Source organism: Pseudopipra pipra, chromosome 5 (genome assembly GCF_036250125.1).
Source record: "Pseudopipra pipra isolate bDixPip1 chromosome 5, bDixPip1.hap1, whole genome shotgun sequence".
Taxonomy (NCBI): domain Eukaryota; kingdom Metazoa; phylum Chordata; class Aves; order Passeriformes; family Pipridae; genus Pseudopipra; species Pseudopipra pipra.
In genome coordinates, this window is record NC_087553.1 from 1,690,476 (window position 1) to 1,706,472 (window position 15,997).

Sequence of the window (15,997 nt, forward strand, 5' to 3'; positions counted from 1 at the left end):
GGTTTAAATTGGTCATTCCTACTTGAGATGAACTGATTGGCTTTAATGATTTTAAAGTGTTGTTGTAATAAGTGAACAAAAGCACTGACATCACATGAGGCTGAAGCAGGGTGAGCACCTATCCAGTCACTGCAGCAGGAACTGAGCCTGAGGTTTTCCAATAAATTACCACAGATTTTTTTCAGCCTGGCATCCTAATCAAAACCAAGGCTGTCAGGGAACTTTCAACCTTTTGGGTAAATCAACAAGTCCTGAAATCATTACAAACTCAGGGCTGTGTGCTCTGTCAGCCCAGGCTGATTGCAGCTCAGGAACCCTGGGCTGCATCATCTGCTCCTAATGGAGCGTGGGCACTGTTGATCTTCCCCTCTGCCTGGGAGGTTAAAGTCCTGAGCACCCTTGAGACAGCAGCAAAAACTCCTAATCAGTGATACATCTTACATCTGTTCTCAGAACAAATCACTCCAGGACTGCCAGAGGTAATAAGAGCTGCATTTTTATGGGCTAGTGTCCTGCAGTGGCTCTGAGGGCTGACTGGAGACAACGGCACCTGGTGGGTTTGCTTTCTGTGTGAATCCTTTGGTGCCAAGCAAAGCAAAACTCAAAGTAAAACTGCAGCTTCTCCCCCTTGCCCTGCTCTTTTTCACCTGACTGTTTTTACAAAACTTGTAGGGATTTAAGCATTGGTCAAGTTTGGCTGAGCTTGGGCTGCTCAGAAGCTGCTGGTGGAAAGATAAAATAAGCAAGCACGCAAAAACTATGAGTAAAGAAGTTTCTTTTCCTTAGGGGACCAGCCTAAAATCTTAGTAACCCCATAGAATCCAGCCTCACATAGGTTCCCAGTCTACCAATCATACCTGGATTTCAGCCTGAGGAAAGTACCTTGAATGAACAGGTTTGCATCCAAATCCTAACCCCCCTTGTTAAAATGGTTTGCTACTAATTTTTTAAAATTATTTTGCATAAACATTGATAATCCTCATTTTTTAAGTCCACAAGTTAGCAAGTTTAGCAATGTCATTGTTTCGACATATTTGACTTTTCAACCTCTTTGAATTTTTGGATTCTCAAAAGCTTCCATGGTCAGTGCAGGGTGAATTTATGTTGACTTAGTCTTTTCTAGGTTGTTAGGAATAGTTTATGTTGCTATAGCAGTTTGGAGGCCACAGGTAGAAATGGTCACTCTAAACTTGCCCCTTTTTTTTTCCATTTGATTTTACTGTGTTTCTATTCAGCTGCATCTTGAAACTATTATCTGAACAACATTCTATAATATTAAGGTAGAATTTTTTTGTGCCTTTTGATTTTCAAGCAAATCTGCACTACCTTAGTCTGAAAATGATAATGTGTGGGAAGGGGAACCACATCTCTGGAAACCAGAATGAGAGTAAAAAGGGCAACAGTGAAAAACTTGCAGGGTCAGTCACAATTTAATGATGATTATATCAGAGTATAATACTGATCAGTATATTGTGACAAGCACACAAGGCTGCTGTGGAAGTAATTCTGGTTTTGTTTGAGTTAATGGGAGTTTTACCACTGACTTCGATGGGATCAGGAGGTACATTTGATTTTATTTTTTTAGATGTAATTACACCACTGGACACCACAGAGGACTGACAGAAATGCAGCATACCCTGTTAGTTCTGCTGTCCTTCCTCTCTTTTTTCTCTGAGTGTTTTTTAAAGTTCAGTATAACACTTCCCAAGGAGCCTTTAATTTCTTATCTGTATTAGACAGACTTCGTGCATCTTTTCACTGCCCACATAGTAATGACAGATTTCTTTTCCTCTGAGCAGACAGTAAATACACTGTTCTTTTTCTGTGTGGATGTGGATGTGGAACAGCCCTGGGGTCATCCAAGATCCATGAAGGGGCAGCTAAAAACTGTCCTTGGCTGGCAGCTAAAAACTCTTCTGCCTCTTTAGTGCAGAAGTGGTTTTTAATGGGGGGACTGGGAATGCCACGAGGAGCCTTTTCCAGAAACGTGCTGGAAGGGGCCTCACAAGAGCATCTTGTTAAAATTCCACTTTTAGCAGTGGAAATTGCTTTGCCTCAAAGGCCAGTCCCTTGCCACGTGTCATTGAGTCGTGACTATGAGAGATGAGTTATCTCTGAGGCTATAAAAATATTTTGCCTTCTGATGTACCATTAATTGCTGTTATTTAACAACAAGGAAAAGACAAAGAAAGAAAGAAAAATCAGATGATATGGCACACAGAAATTCCCAGCAAAAGGAACCCAATTGAGTTTTACCCAAGAACATTAACATTCCTGACTCCCAGGTAAAGTCCCTTCGTGTCTAATGTCACAAATGGGCCTGTGAAGAACACCATCAAAATGAAGTGTTTTCACCCATAAAATGACTACAGATTGGTGGTGTTTTCCCCATTAGTTGTTGCAGGGACATGCCCAAAAATGTTCTATTATTAAAGCTAATAAACAGGTTAATCCCTATCACCACAGTTCTGCTTCCACCAAATAAATGAATCTCATTTGTACTGATATTTATCCCGAGTGTTGTTCACTTGGTTTCTTTTGGCATCTGTCAAAGGCATTGCAAAAAAAAAAACTTCAAGTAAAAATGTATCAAACCCCAGCTTATCAAAAAGGATATTGGAGAACTCACTTTTTCCCTTTGGTATTTTCTTCCCCTTCTGTTCAGGTACAAAATAAAATGAGGATTTGCCACCTGACTGCGGAACTGGGAGCAGATGGGAACCAGTGATCTGCTCCCCTCCTCCACTGGGAATGCCACGGAAAAACTGGCTCTGGAGCATGACTTGAACATACTGACAAGAAAAGGTATTTAATATCTTAGCAAACTCTCATTTATTTCTTCTGTGCACTGTAGGAAAACATCCTGATGACAAAGAACTTGTGGGTTTTAAGTGTCCTTCAAGGCTGCTGGAATAATTAATATATGTTTTCCATAACTTGTGGCAATGGGGGAATGTTGAACTTACCTGTAAAATTTAAGTAAATAATGACAAAAAAGAGAGGACTGATAGAAGTTTAAATTGGTTACATCCCTTTAAAGTAGGGTCAGTTTTAGAATGCAATGATCATGGGTCAAAAAAGAAAATTTTCAAGTCAGCTTCTTTGTTGATTCTTGGTAGTTTTGTACAAATAGGCAGCCTGAGGTCTGTTCCATAAAATTAACTTGGATTGATTTGAATCTCCTACTCTTTGGAAAGTTGCTGTCATCTACCTCAGTGTGTGTTTACTTAGTCCAGTCCAGCCCAACCTGCTATTTAAAGTGTTGCAAAAGTGGCTTAACTGAAGTCTTATTTTAAGTCTGTTCAAATTGAATTGAATTGCAGTCTTGTGTAGATGCACTTAAATCAATGTATAGCTGCCACATAAAATTCCACCCTTTGAATTAAGCTAGATAAACACAAGCCAGCTGTAAATCAATTTAACTGTCTCCACATGTGGATTTGCTTCACGTCTAATGAAATTGGTTTAAAGAAACAATCCTAGTGAAACCACTGCCACTTTCTTTTGCAGGCAAAGCCTATATTATATTGATTTATTTGGAACTAGAACTCCTCTGGCACTCATAGTGAACAGCCAGCATAGCTCTGCAGCTGCACTGCTGAACATCAACCTGAATTCTTGGTCTTGTTATGGATTTGGATAATATATTTTCTTGCATGGAGCCATGTTTCTCCCTCAGTGAGGTTTGTCTCTCCAAATTGGTTGGGATTTCTTTTGTGTTTTAGAGTAACCTGATTAATTTAATCCACACAGAGTCTTTTGGTGGTGCCAGCAGTGGCACAGGCTCCTCACATCAGCAGTCGTGTTCTTTGTCTGGCTTTTCAGTTTGATTTATGAACACAAACAAGGGAAATTTTAAATCCAGTCAGAAAAAACGTCCCTGTGTTGTCTAGCCAGGATGTTCTGGTGGGGTTTCCATTGTATCTAGGAAATTGGTGCTTCCATGAATTTATGGCTGCAGATGACAGAGGTCTTCAGTTTGTTCCTGACAGATTAACATCAGTCCCAGGGTTGGAGCTCCAACCATTTGTGCTTCTGAAAACTGTGTGAAGAATAATTCATCTTTCTACATGTGTTTATCCTTTAGTGAAATGATTTTTGGTTTCCTATCCAGAATTCATGTTGTTTCTCCTACGTGTGACTCATTTTCATGAACACCTTCAAAAGGCAGCAAGAAAGGAAAAGTTCAGACTTGCATGTCCCCAGTTCCCAATGTCTTACCTGAACATCACAAATTTACACCCATAATAGACCCATGCATGTAAAACCCCAGGTGTCTATGGGTTTCTATAGACTTTTTTTCCCCTAAAATATGCCCGTTATTCTAAAAAGAAAAGCTATTCTTGCTCCCTGCAGACTTTCCCTGGCTGGCAGCAGCAGACAATTACAGCTACAGCAATGCTGCTGTTAGTGTTGTGCTCATCACTGTTATGTGTCCTGCACACCAGTCAGAAATTCAGTAAAAATCAGCAGCAGTGTGGCCTTTCACACCCCCTTTGATCTGGAATAATTTATACATCCAACAGCAATTAATTTTGTGCATACTCATTATTTCATAACCACCGCAGGGCAGATTTCTTGGTTCATAATGAATATTTTCTCTGGTATAATGATGTGTTATTTGTCTGTGGTGGGATCTCCCTCGTTTTCTGTAGGGACTCTAAGGGGAATTTCAGTAAAAACACGGCAAGGGAAGGAGAAAACAGATGCCAGACCCTCAGCTCACACCAGAGATGTACCAAGTCTGCCAGCCAGTGCCCTCTCAGGGCTGTTATTCCCAGCACACTGTTCTCACTATAACACTGCCACAGGCATCCAAATGCTCTGAGATTTTAGGAGGAAAATTTGGAATTTGCTTGGATTTGCTGAGGGTACTTTCCTAAAACCTGCTTGGCTACAGTTATATTTGGTAAAATATAAAAACACTGGAGGAATGTGACCAAGAGAATAATCAGACTGAGCATGTTTCGTTACTGAATATGGAGGCTTGTATCCAATTTCTTGTTTGTTGGCATCACTATGGAGATTCAGATCCCTGCAGCCTCTGGAGAGACCCTCCCCTTACTTTGAGCTGTTCCTCCCTGTCTGATTTAGACCCAATTTTCCCCATCCCTTGTTCCTTGTCTTTTGACTGCGTTTTTGGCCAACCAGCTCAGTCTCTCAAATCAAAATATCCCACTGCCCTGCTTTCATCTCCTGTTCCCCATGTTTTTAGTCCCAGATCTTACTCCTTTCCCCTGGCAGGACACAGACAACTCTCCTTATCCCACACTTACTGCCACCTCTTCCTTCAGTCTTGTGCCCTCTGGAGTCTCTAAAAATGGCACAATTCTCAGACTACTGGTCCATGAGGCAGTGGCAAATAGTCTAGGAAATAATTTAATTTTCAGATCAAGTATGTTTTCAATTCAGATGGTGACCCACAAGGAATTCAGATGGTTGAGAGGCTTTACTGAGCAGAAGCCTTAGGAACTCCTGCTTCAGAATACAATTCCATGGTTAATTTGACAATAAACTTCTTGTGCCTTTTAAATATGTAGAAAGATTTTCTTTCAGTCAGCCTCAGATTTATTATCTGTTGGGTTGGCAAAACCTTCTCTGAATTCCTCAACTGTGCACTTTGAGCTCCTCTTTCATCCAAGCCCTCAATTCTATTTCTGTTCCCCCAGCCCGTCTATTTTTGTGTGTCCCCCTCTGCGGGGTCCTGGCTGTCACATCCCAGCCCTTTCACGCAGTCACCCGAATTCCAGAGCATTGTCTTCCCAAAAAGCTGCTGTGTCTCCCCTGCCCCTGTTTGCAGCTCCTCCTCTCAATTCCTGCTATTGTCTTCAGTCTCTACCTGGCACTTATCCCACCGCTTCCAGGCACACACACGGGCTCCTTGGCTTTTGCTTTTACTTTTCAAAGAACTCCCTCTCTTGTTCCTGTCAAACACAGCTCCCTCCTCGGGCAGGTTCTCCCGCAGGATCAGAGCTGAGCCTCCCTCTCTCTTCCAGCCCCAGCCCTTGCCATCCTGCCTGTTTATGCTGCTGCTCTTCACCACCAGAAGCAAAGCATCTCCCTCTATGTAAAAGCACGCACTGATTTTTTTTTTTTTTTTTAAGGGATAAACAAGCTTTGTGTCATTCTCTTCGGAGAACTGATATTCTGGACTGTTTGGGAAAACTTTTAAATTATTTTTTCCCCCCTACAAAATCATAAAGACAAATGGAAAGCACCTTTTGTTTGGCGTGTTCCCAAGTGCTGCATGCTACCCGGGATCTCAGCTACCACTGGGCAATCAGGCAGTTTTAAAGCTTGTCAAACTGCAGACAGCACAGGGCCAGACAGTACAGCACAGACATAAGGCATTAGAGGAGTGGTACAGTTGTAAAACAAGAGGAGATGTGGCTAATGGGGAAAGGGCAGGGGGGCAAATGGAGGCTGGAATTCCTTCTCCGTGCTTCTTAAACAATTGTATCCAGCTGCATCCTCCAAGTGTGTTTGAATCTCTCTCATTACTCTCTGGGGTGGAAAGCTGCTCCTTCTGGTCTGTTCTCTTGGAACAGCCAAACACCCTATTTTTTTTCTATTCTGGGCTCTCTCTTTTCTGTGAAATCATCCACTCCAGGCAGGATGATCCCTGCAGCTGTGGAAGCCCAAAGTCATGGTGACCCGATGGAAGACATTCCAGCAAATAAACAAAGCCAATGGGGTTTCTTGGCACACGTTTGTCTCCTCAGGACCAGTTTGGTTCCTGGGGCTCTCTCTGCTCCTTCAGCTGCCTGACTGCTGGACAGACCCAGGCAACTCTCACCACTGCCCTGCTTTGTTTATTGTGGCACTCTGGGGCATTGGGGAAAAGGCTTTTGCCAGCTCCAACTCCACAGAGTGGCTGATAAAGCTGATATTTATATTTTCGGTCTGTGAGCCATAAAAAAAGTCTCTTATTACAACACATGCTCTGCCCCCCTTTCAAGGGATGACCTGCTTTCATAAAGAGCTTCAGGCTGGTGCTCATTAGCAAAATGTTGTAGGGCATCCTGGGACCTGTGGCTGTCCACTGGTATCTGAGCTAGTTTCTTAATTTTAATTATTGCTACAGTAGGAAAGGGAGCAATTCCGAGCCCTGTTTAGCACTGGGAAAGGGAGAACACATTTGCCACTTTGCCTCTAATAATTTGGATTTCTTTGAACGATAGACAGGGTGCAAACCAGAACTGCACAGGAGACCTCTATAAATGTTATTAATTTATTTTCAGTAAGTTAGGAGGGTGTTTGCAGAGAGGCAACAGAAAATATAGAGATGTTTATGTAGAATATTCACTTTTGTACTTTTCTGCAGCAGCTCAGGGACAGATGACACTCCCTGTTCTCCTCACTGGGGGAACTCAGGGTTTAAATAAGGCTTCTCTAGCTAGTTAAGATTTCTTGGCAGTTTATTACATTGGTCCTTAATTGCATTCATTTCCCTGTGGAGATTCCTTTGAGAGGGACTCTCCATTACACGACTGCTGGAAGATTTCCAACAATTCGCATTTTTCCCGATTAATTTCAGGCTCCAGTATTGACTCCTTTTGGGAATGAAGTGATAATAAGGCTGGATTTCTGGTTTGCAGAGCTGTGTATCTGCACCACGGGGTATCAGCCCGTGTATACTATTAATTTAAGCCCCATTGCAATGTCTGCTGTGTGGATGAGCTCTCAGAGTTTTTGCTTCAGCAGCAAATGGACAGGAATAATGTGATGATGGCTTAATGCCTCTGAAGATAATGAAAGTGTCAGAGATTCTTTGGCTCGTGATGTGAGAAGCTGGTGAGAGCACAAGATCTGAGTGCTGGAATTACACACGGGCTGAAACACTGAAGTTTGGAGATGGTGGAAGATAAACCCCCTTTTCACCACGTAAGTCTAAAATATCACATTGTGATCACAAGTGGTACAAATAAGTTGTCAATGGCTGTCAAAGTTTTTAACAAATCCAACGGGATTTGGATGCCAAATGAAGTGCAAAGGCATTTTCAGGCTCATCGCTGTGGCTCCTTCTGTCTGTGCCAGTTTGGAGCTGATGAGAAGAGACACCAATCTGGAGTTAAACCATAGCATGGCATCTCTGCTTCATCTGGGGAGCACAGGATTAGGGCTTTCCTCGGTGTCACTCTCCAAAAATAACTCTCCAACTTCCCAAGTGCCTCTTCCGAAAAAGAAGTTTAAGGAATAGTGTTTTGATCCCTGTGACAAACGTCCTCCAGGCTCTTCCTGACTTTGAAATTCTTAACTGCCCTCTCATCTGGTGATGAAAGTGCCTGTGCTGTGCTACCTTAGCTCCTGGCAATTTTTTGGGTAAGCAGCCCCACCCCACCAGCGTGCTCCTGGTGTTCTGAGAATTGTAAAAAAAAAATAAAAAAAAATCTTTCATTTCCTCAGAAATCCTTGGATGATGTTAATAATTTACCATTTCTTATTATAGAGGGCTACTGTTCTACCCAAAAGGGCTGTTTAATCAGCCCTTTCAGCCTCAATCAGCTGAGAAATGACTGCTTTCTTCAGCTAATTCCCAGAAATAATGCCCATCCATAAAGGAGGAATTGAGCCTGACATGAATGTACTTTCTGAAATCATGATGCTGTTAGCCAGGGCTTGCTGTGCATCTGGAAATAGAGCCTGCAACGCCAGTCAGAACACAGGAATCTGTATTTTTTCTCCAAGTCCCCTAAGATTTCTCTATGCTAATTTACCCTTTTGGTAGGACATATCTGGTACTTTCCGTTTTATAGGCTGAAGGGGGGGGGGAGAAGCTTCTTTATTTTTCAGTATCAAGATCATTTTCCTCTGTAAAATTCTTGAGGAATGTCTCCAACAGAAGTGTTTAATCCCCAGAGTGTCAGTGCCTTGGCTGTGTTTCCATTCAGGGTGTTACAGATGCTCAGTCAGAGAGAACAGTTGCAGCAACACAGGAGACAAATAGAAAATTACCAAGCCACTGCAAAGCAGAAAGAAATCTGCACGAGTACAGAACCCACACAGTGGCAAAAGTACAAATAATCTCCATATTCTGGATATAAGAACTTCCAGGTGTTACTTACCTGTACATCTTCAAAATATAATTCCAGCACTGTTGTGGTTTTGGCTGGCTCAGGAGTTGGGGGTCAGATGTACCCCCAAAGTACTAAAGCAATCGCAGCAGCCATGTGTGTAATTTAATGTATAGATATAAAAAATATATTAAAAAAACAAACAAACACAAAACTCAAAAAAAACCAACCTGGAAAGGCTTATACATAATATATATTTCTATAGATCAGCAATGATCCATTAGATCCATTTTCATCTTGATGTCAGGGCCCTGAGGGCACCACCAAGCTCTGCAACCTCCTCTCCTCCTAAATATCAATTTGGATTTAAAAAACCCATCAGTTAGCACCCCAACACACGTATTTGAGGTGGAGGCAGGGGTGGGATATGGTGAGTAGATGTGACATCCTGGTCAGGATTCCTTCCAGCCCTCAGCACCTTCTCTGATCATTTGGTATTTCAGTCAAGGCAGGAGAGCAAGTACTTTACAGGGACCCAGGAAATGGAAACTCAGAAATTTGATGGGTTTTACCTGATGTCAAATTATTCCCGGCTATTATTGCTTCCTCTGAAGAAGATTGCTAAATACAGCCCAGAAGTACTTGTAACAGAGGCTTAGGCTTGAACTGAGGCATCTGACGCTGTATATCCTCACAAAGAGACTTTACATGAAAAGATGATTCCCTTTCCCATCTGAAAGTCCGATAGAAATAACAAGAAAAATAAACTTATTGTGTTGTAAGCCTATTTAACTTCTGTATTAAGGCTCCTGTTGGTATGTGTCATGTGCCATGTTGTTACATGGGTTGTTACATGATCTGAATGGTTTTGGGGAGCCCCCACTAGAAAATAGGGACAGGGAATCTCAGATCCAGAGTGGGAGGAGGTGAGAAAACAAGGGAAGGGACTGGGGCTGTGAAAGAGAGGAGATGGGTCTGAGCAAAGGGGGAACATTTGAGACTAAAATAAAAATTAAAGGTAGTGAGGTAAAGACAAAGAGAAGCTGTAGATGGGTAGAAATCACAGTACCCCAAAGCTCAGGAACTGGTTTTATCGGTGTTTCCCTTCAGTGCTCCCCAGCAGAGCATCAGTCAGGTCACCCATGTGTCACACGGGGCCATTCTGCAGGAGCAGCTTGTTCTGATGCTTCCAGAGCATGGAATCACCCTGAGGGCTCTGGGAATCCAGGCAGGATGGCACGGAGGGGGTGTGTGCAGGCACTCCTTTCCAAAAGCAAACTCGGTGCTTCCCTGCAGGGCAACCATCAAAGGGGCACTTTGGTGCTGAGATAACAGCGAGTGTCTGCAAACAAAGGATCTGGATCGATCTGTCCACTTAGGTGTGCCTGCCAACACCTCATTAACTCCCTGCCAGGGCTGGAGGAGCCACACACCTCCTGGAACTGAGAACACCGTTCAAATTCGTCCTTCACGCCGCTGTTCCACTCCCCTAAGAAGAGCCCTGTGGAATTAGGTACTGCTTTGCTCTCTTCCTGCACCATTTCACCTTCAGCCATGCAGTAAACTTGCTATACCCATTCCAGGGGATAATAGAGCCTGTGCTTGGAGTGGAAAAGGTTACTACACGCGTTAGTCACAGCCACTGGTGAAGTTTGTATATACGAGCAGACAACTAGAAGGAACTTGGTGTGAAAACAAACAAACAAAATAATACAAGTATTTAAACTTTTTTCTGGTTTCTGCACTTTGTAACTGACTGGGAATTCCAGCTGGGCTGAAAAGTTCATGGAGAAACATGGTCCTCCCTGCTTAGCATATTTCCTTAAAAAGTCTGAGCTCTCTTCTTTGCTTGTCTTTTGCCTAAACTTTTAAAAATAATTGTCTTAACACGCTGTGTTCCCTAACATAGTTTCTTTTTTTATCACTGACTGACTGCATTCCCTTTTTTTAAGGGGAGTTTGAAAAATGTTCCAATCAGTTCCTAAAGTTTAGCCCTCACTGTTGGTTTAGAAGACAGTTAAACCATCAAAATTATTTTAATTTTTATCCAACAGGGTAAAAACTTCCTCAAGTAGTGGGGAGAGGCATAGTTTCAGAGGCTGCTTTTTTTCTGTCCTCTCAGAAACGCTGGCAGTTGCAGAATGACCTCTTTTGAAGACCTCCAGTATGCTGGATTTCACATCTCTCCAGTTGGCTACAAAGCTCTTGCCCTTGATCCCTCATCAGTGTTCTCCCTTCAGTGTCATTATTCCATAATATTGGTGTTTATGAGGCCTTTTGTGTTTTAAGCCACATCTTCAAGCTGGACAATTGTGTCCTCTTGAGCCTGGAAGAGGGGAAAAGGAGGCACTGTTCCCCAAGACTTTGAGTCTCTTGTGAGTTTGCACCAAATAGTTAAGTCCTCACCCTTTAGGGGTTTCAGAGGAGGGGAGGATCATCAAGGATTCCTCATGTGGGACAGAAAACATCTAAATCAGAGGAAAGTAACTGCAGGGAAGTAACACTCTGGCTGTTGTGGGACTGGGAACTGGCAGGGATGGCCCTTTGGTCTCACCCAGGACAGGTGGCCTTCCATTCCTGAGCGAGTGACCCCCTTAAACCAGCACAGCAGCGTGGGGGGTTATTGCTGGCTCGGGTTCTTTATTGGAAGGGAAGGTCAGAGGCCAAAACAGGACACAAAGAATGAGGGACAGGAGTTCTTTAAGGTGTTCAGGTTTTCTTCTTCTCAACACTTCAAAGGCCAAGTTTGGTTCTTTAAACACAGCGTGCCCTCCCATTTCATCTTGCCTTTTTTCCCCCCTCTCTCATCTAAACTTACCTGGGTTCCTCTAAACTAACTTCAGGTCCCTGGGTTAAAGAATCTATATTTGGGTGAAGGTCACTTGGAGGGTCTCTTTGCAGCCAGGGAAGAAGGCCTGGCACCTCCAGTGGGTGATTCATCCCATAGGTGGGCTGCATCTCCCTCAGGAAGGATGAAGTGACTCTGTAGGAAGCCTGACATGACCTTGTTTCTAATTTAAGCATGTCAGCTAAGTGTCTAACTTGTCAAGGCCTCAAGTCAGGTAGGAACAGAACTTACTATCCTTGTACCCTGTATCCTTTTAGAGATTTATTATGTGCATGTGTTGTGAAAAGTCATCAGCACCAGCTCCTAATCCACAAAAACCGTGTCAGGGCTGCTGTGACAGGAATATAAAATCAAAATCTACAATAAACAAGAATAAAGAACAGATGCTTGGGATCCTCAATTTCCAGATATTTTTTATATACAAAGAACATTATCAGGATAAAGCAGAACAAGTAATTTCCAGGTATTTTTTATATACAAAGAACATTGTCAGGATAAAGCAGAACAAGTTTAATAGGCAGAATGGAGCATGGATTATATCCCTTAAAATCCCCATTTTTGCACTATACAGCCAACAACACAGGACTTGCCATAATATGGGGCTAATCTTTCTTCGTTTTCTAAGTGCAGGAAGGAGGAACCATAAGGATTTTATTTTCCAAACTATTGTTATATCTGTTTCTATTGGAATTCTTGTCTGATTTAGTAACCAAGCTAATTTTGTACACAATAAAATGTTGTCACGATGACTTAATTTTGCATTTTCCTAGGAAAGAAAAAGCAGATGCATAAACGAGGTTTCCTGTAAGCCATCTAAGGCAATGTGATTCTTAAAAATGAGCACTTAACAATTCTTACTTGTAAGACAGAGTAACCTCAGCTCTCCTTTTGGAAGAATGCAAGAATTTACAGCATTGTTTCTACCACAAGCGGCAGAACTCTAGAAACTGTTGTTATGAATTTTACTTTTCTCCTCGAGAATTTCCTTAGAGGGGCAAGAACAGTTTTGGGTTCTCAGTTTTGGCAATATCCACACAAATACTGTGGGAGTTAAATGCAGTTTCTCAAGATTTTTACCAATTCAGGTTTCTTTTGGTGAGGGGATGATTCATGTGTACTTTGTGCACTGTTTTCAGAGGTGGTTTACCCAAAAGGGATTTTTTTCAGTGAGGCTTTCATGCTTCTTTTGTCTGGGATGTTCAAGTACCATCATTTTGCACATGAGAAGACTCCTGTTTAAGCACCCTCAGATTTACACGCTGAGGTCCATCTCTATTTCTCTCACTGATTATTGGCCATTTCCCTTGAGATTGTCACAAAGCACCAACTGCACAGCTCTTCATCTAAACACTAGTGGTCACACCATCACAATTGTCTGGGAGGACCATGTTAGGCTTCACTCCAGTCCCTCCAAAATAAAGTTTTTTAGTGTGCAGAAGTGACATTTCACCCCAGAAGTAACTTGTCATGAAATGGGGCACAGCCCCAGTTTGACAGTGGGCACCAACACACGATGAGTAGGTCTCAAGCTTGGCTGTTCATTGCATTTGTTGATTTATATCAGAGCAGTGGTGTAAATAGATAGTGGTATAAACCAGGCAGCTATTTAATTCAGGTACCTGAAGTAGGTATTTAATTCAGACACCTGTCTCTCTGCTACAAGCAACGTGGTTTCCTTAGCCTGGCTCTTCACGTGGGCACTTCGTGCACAGCCAAGGCTGTCAACAGACAAAGCCTCTCCCAGAAAGCCAGGAAACCCAGGAGCAGTTCTGATTGCCCCAGAGCTGCTTGTGGACCTTCCTTCCTTCCCAGCAGCCAGCTCTCAGTCACATCCAAAGCTGTGACAGAAAGAGTGAACAGTCTTTTTATCCATTAAATCACAAAGGCAGCTTGGGGAGCAGGAAATGCTTGGCCAGCTGTGAGTAGGGCCGGGATGGTGATGATGTCCTGAGCAACAATCAGAAGTGACTGGAGCCATGGTGTTCTGTCTCATGGCTGAACACATCAGTTCTGCCATTTGCCAGCTTTTCCAGGGTTTCTCAGCAGCTTGGTGTTCTCCAAAGGTCCTCCATTCCAGTGCCAGCTCAGCTCAACCCAGCTTTGCTTGGAAGGCCTGACAGCGGCTCAGCCCCGGCCCGGGAGTGATGCCAGCTCCTTTTAGCAAGCCTTGGAGTGGTGTGTGAACACCAACACATGTTCTGGTACAGCTCACAGAAGGAAGGCTCACCAGCGAAGACCGATCCCAAATCACAAAAAGAGAGCTGCAGAAGGACCTCAGGGTGGCTTTTAGTTCATCACTTTGTACCTGCCTCAACCAGACTCGAGTGGTGGTGCAACCGGCTGGGAAACACTGCCAGTGATGGTTTCCAGCACCCAGCCTGCCTTCCTGCCTTCTGGAAACTTCCTTTGGAACCTCTGACTATCCCTGTGAATCCAGATTAAACCCCACTGCAGTGAATCGAGCACCAGTGAGCTCTTGGCCCCTTATTCGTTTTCCTTAAAACACTTTTTCTATAAAATCAGACCAATGTGCATTCAGTTTTATTGTTAAGGAACTCTTATGGTTTAGAATGACCAAGATCAGGGGTTTTCATGGAAGCTGAAAGGATGCTGAGAATGCTTTCAGACCCTGGCTCTTCTGAAGCTCCTCTCTCACCCTTTTTCTTCTCTTCTTTAGAAACCTTTGTGCTTTGTTGCAAACACACGGAAAAACTTTCCATGAGAAAGTAACCAGTCTTTGGTAGAGCAATGGAAAGGGAAGAGCTTTTCCTGTCCACTTGCCCTTGTAACACTCAATTAAAAAAACTGGAAACAAAGTTGCTCGGTGGTGTCAAATATTAATTAAGCAGACCAGTCTCCTGCTTCCTCCTGGAAAAAGGCTCTTGCTGTCCTGAAACGTGTCTCTTACTGCAGATCTTGTGTTGCCAGTGAGGTGCAGTTGGTGCATAAGTAAGTTGTTGCAGAAAGTGTGAGCTGCTGCCTGACAGAAAGGTATCTGCTTTCTTGAAACAGCTTTTCACACAGTTTCTCTGTGTCAATCTATATTTGATGTGGTTCAGCTCATTATCATTAACCAATGATCATAAATACACAGTAGAAGTTAGTTTAATGAAGAGCTAAATGTGTTCTAGTTCAAATTTATTTAAACACAATCCGTGCTGCAATGATTTCAGATTTTTTTGGGGGGAGGGTACAGTCCTTGGATTCAGAATCCAAAGAGCATTATCTTCCCAGGTTATTTTCTTGTTAATTAAAATGAAAGCTAAGAATTTAGCTAAATCTCCCTCCCTTCATTTGTGCCTCATGATCTTCTCTGGATTTTCCCTTTCTCCTAAATAGCTGGATTACTTTTAGCAAACAAATATTCTTAAAAACAACTGTACCATTTCATTTGCATGCCAGTTAAGAGAAAAACAGCTTTTCTTTCTCTCTCTCATATTTCCATGTCATTTGTCTTTTCAAAAATAACTTCTTCTGTAAGAATATAAACACAGACCTTCTCAGCAGCATATTAAAACTCAGATCCTCCTATCCCTGTGAGCCTGTCACTGTTTGCAAAAATAACGAAGCCTTACATGTGTCATTGCTTTTACACTCCTGATTTCAATTGTAATCTTCAGCACTTCAGGTACTGGAGGTGCCAGTGGTACCTAAATGATGAGCTCTTTGAGGGAAGTGCTGTTTTGTTTGGTTTGTTCTGCCCTGTTCTGCAGCAGCTGTGCTCCCTGAGCCTGAGGTGATCCTTGGCTTCGCAGCTTCCCCACATCCTGAGCTCAGCAAATGGGGAAACAACCAGTGTGGTTTGCCTTTTCTTTCCAGGAAGGATTGTCTTGTAGTAAAGAACCACAGGGAACCTTGGGAGATGGCTCAGCTTCTGATCTCTTCTACAGATTTCTTGCAAAACCATTCACTCTGCCTCTGTTTCAGCCCTCAACTTCCAAAAAGCCGATTTTGGTGTTGTCTTCCTTTACTCTTTCTAAAGCACTCCTGTTATGAGTTATTCTAGACAGGGAGATTTGCTTTGTTTGCCAAAAATATGACCCAGTGGGATGTTGGGCTGCAGCGTAGCAGCAATTATGGAAATATTAGTGACTACCCATCAATCACTTCCTTAATTCAAGGGATTTACAAACAG

The 15,997-nt window shown here is 42.8% G+C and overlaps 1 protein-coding gene across 2 annotated transcripts in view; it reads left to right on the top strand.

Moving 5' to 3' along the window:
- Positions 1-15,997, top strand: part of SHISAL1 (shisa like 1) — a 237,231-nt gene that overhangs the window by 132,921 nt on the left and 88,313 nt on the right. For both annotated transcript variants that reach the window (XM_064654074.1, XM_064654075.1), the window contains exon 2: positions 2,666-2,805. The gene's annotated coding sequence lies outside the window, so the exon portion shown is untranslated. The remainder of the gene's footprint in view (positions 1-2,665; positions 2,806-15,997) is intronic.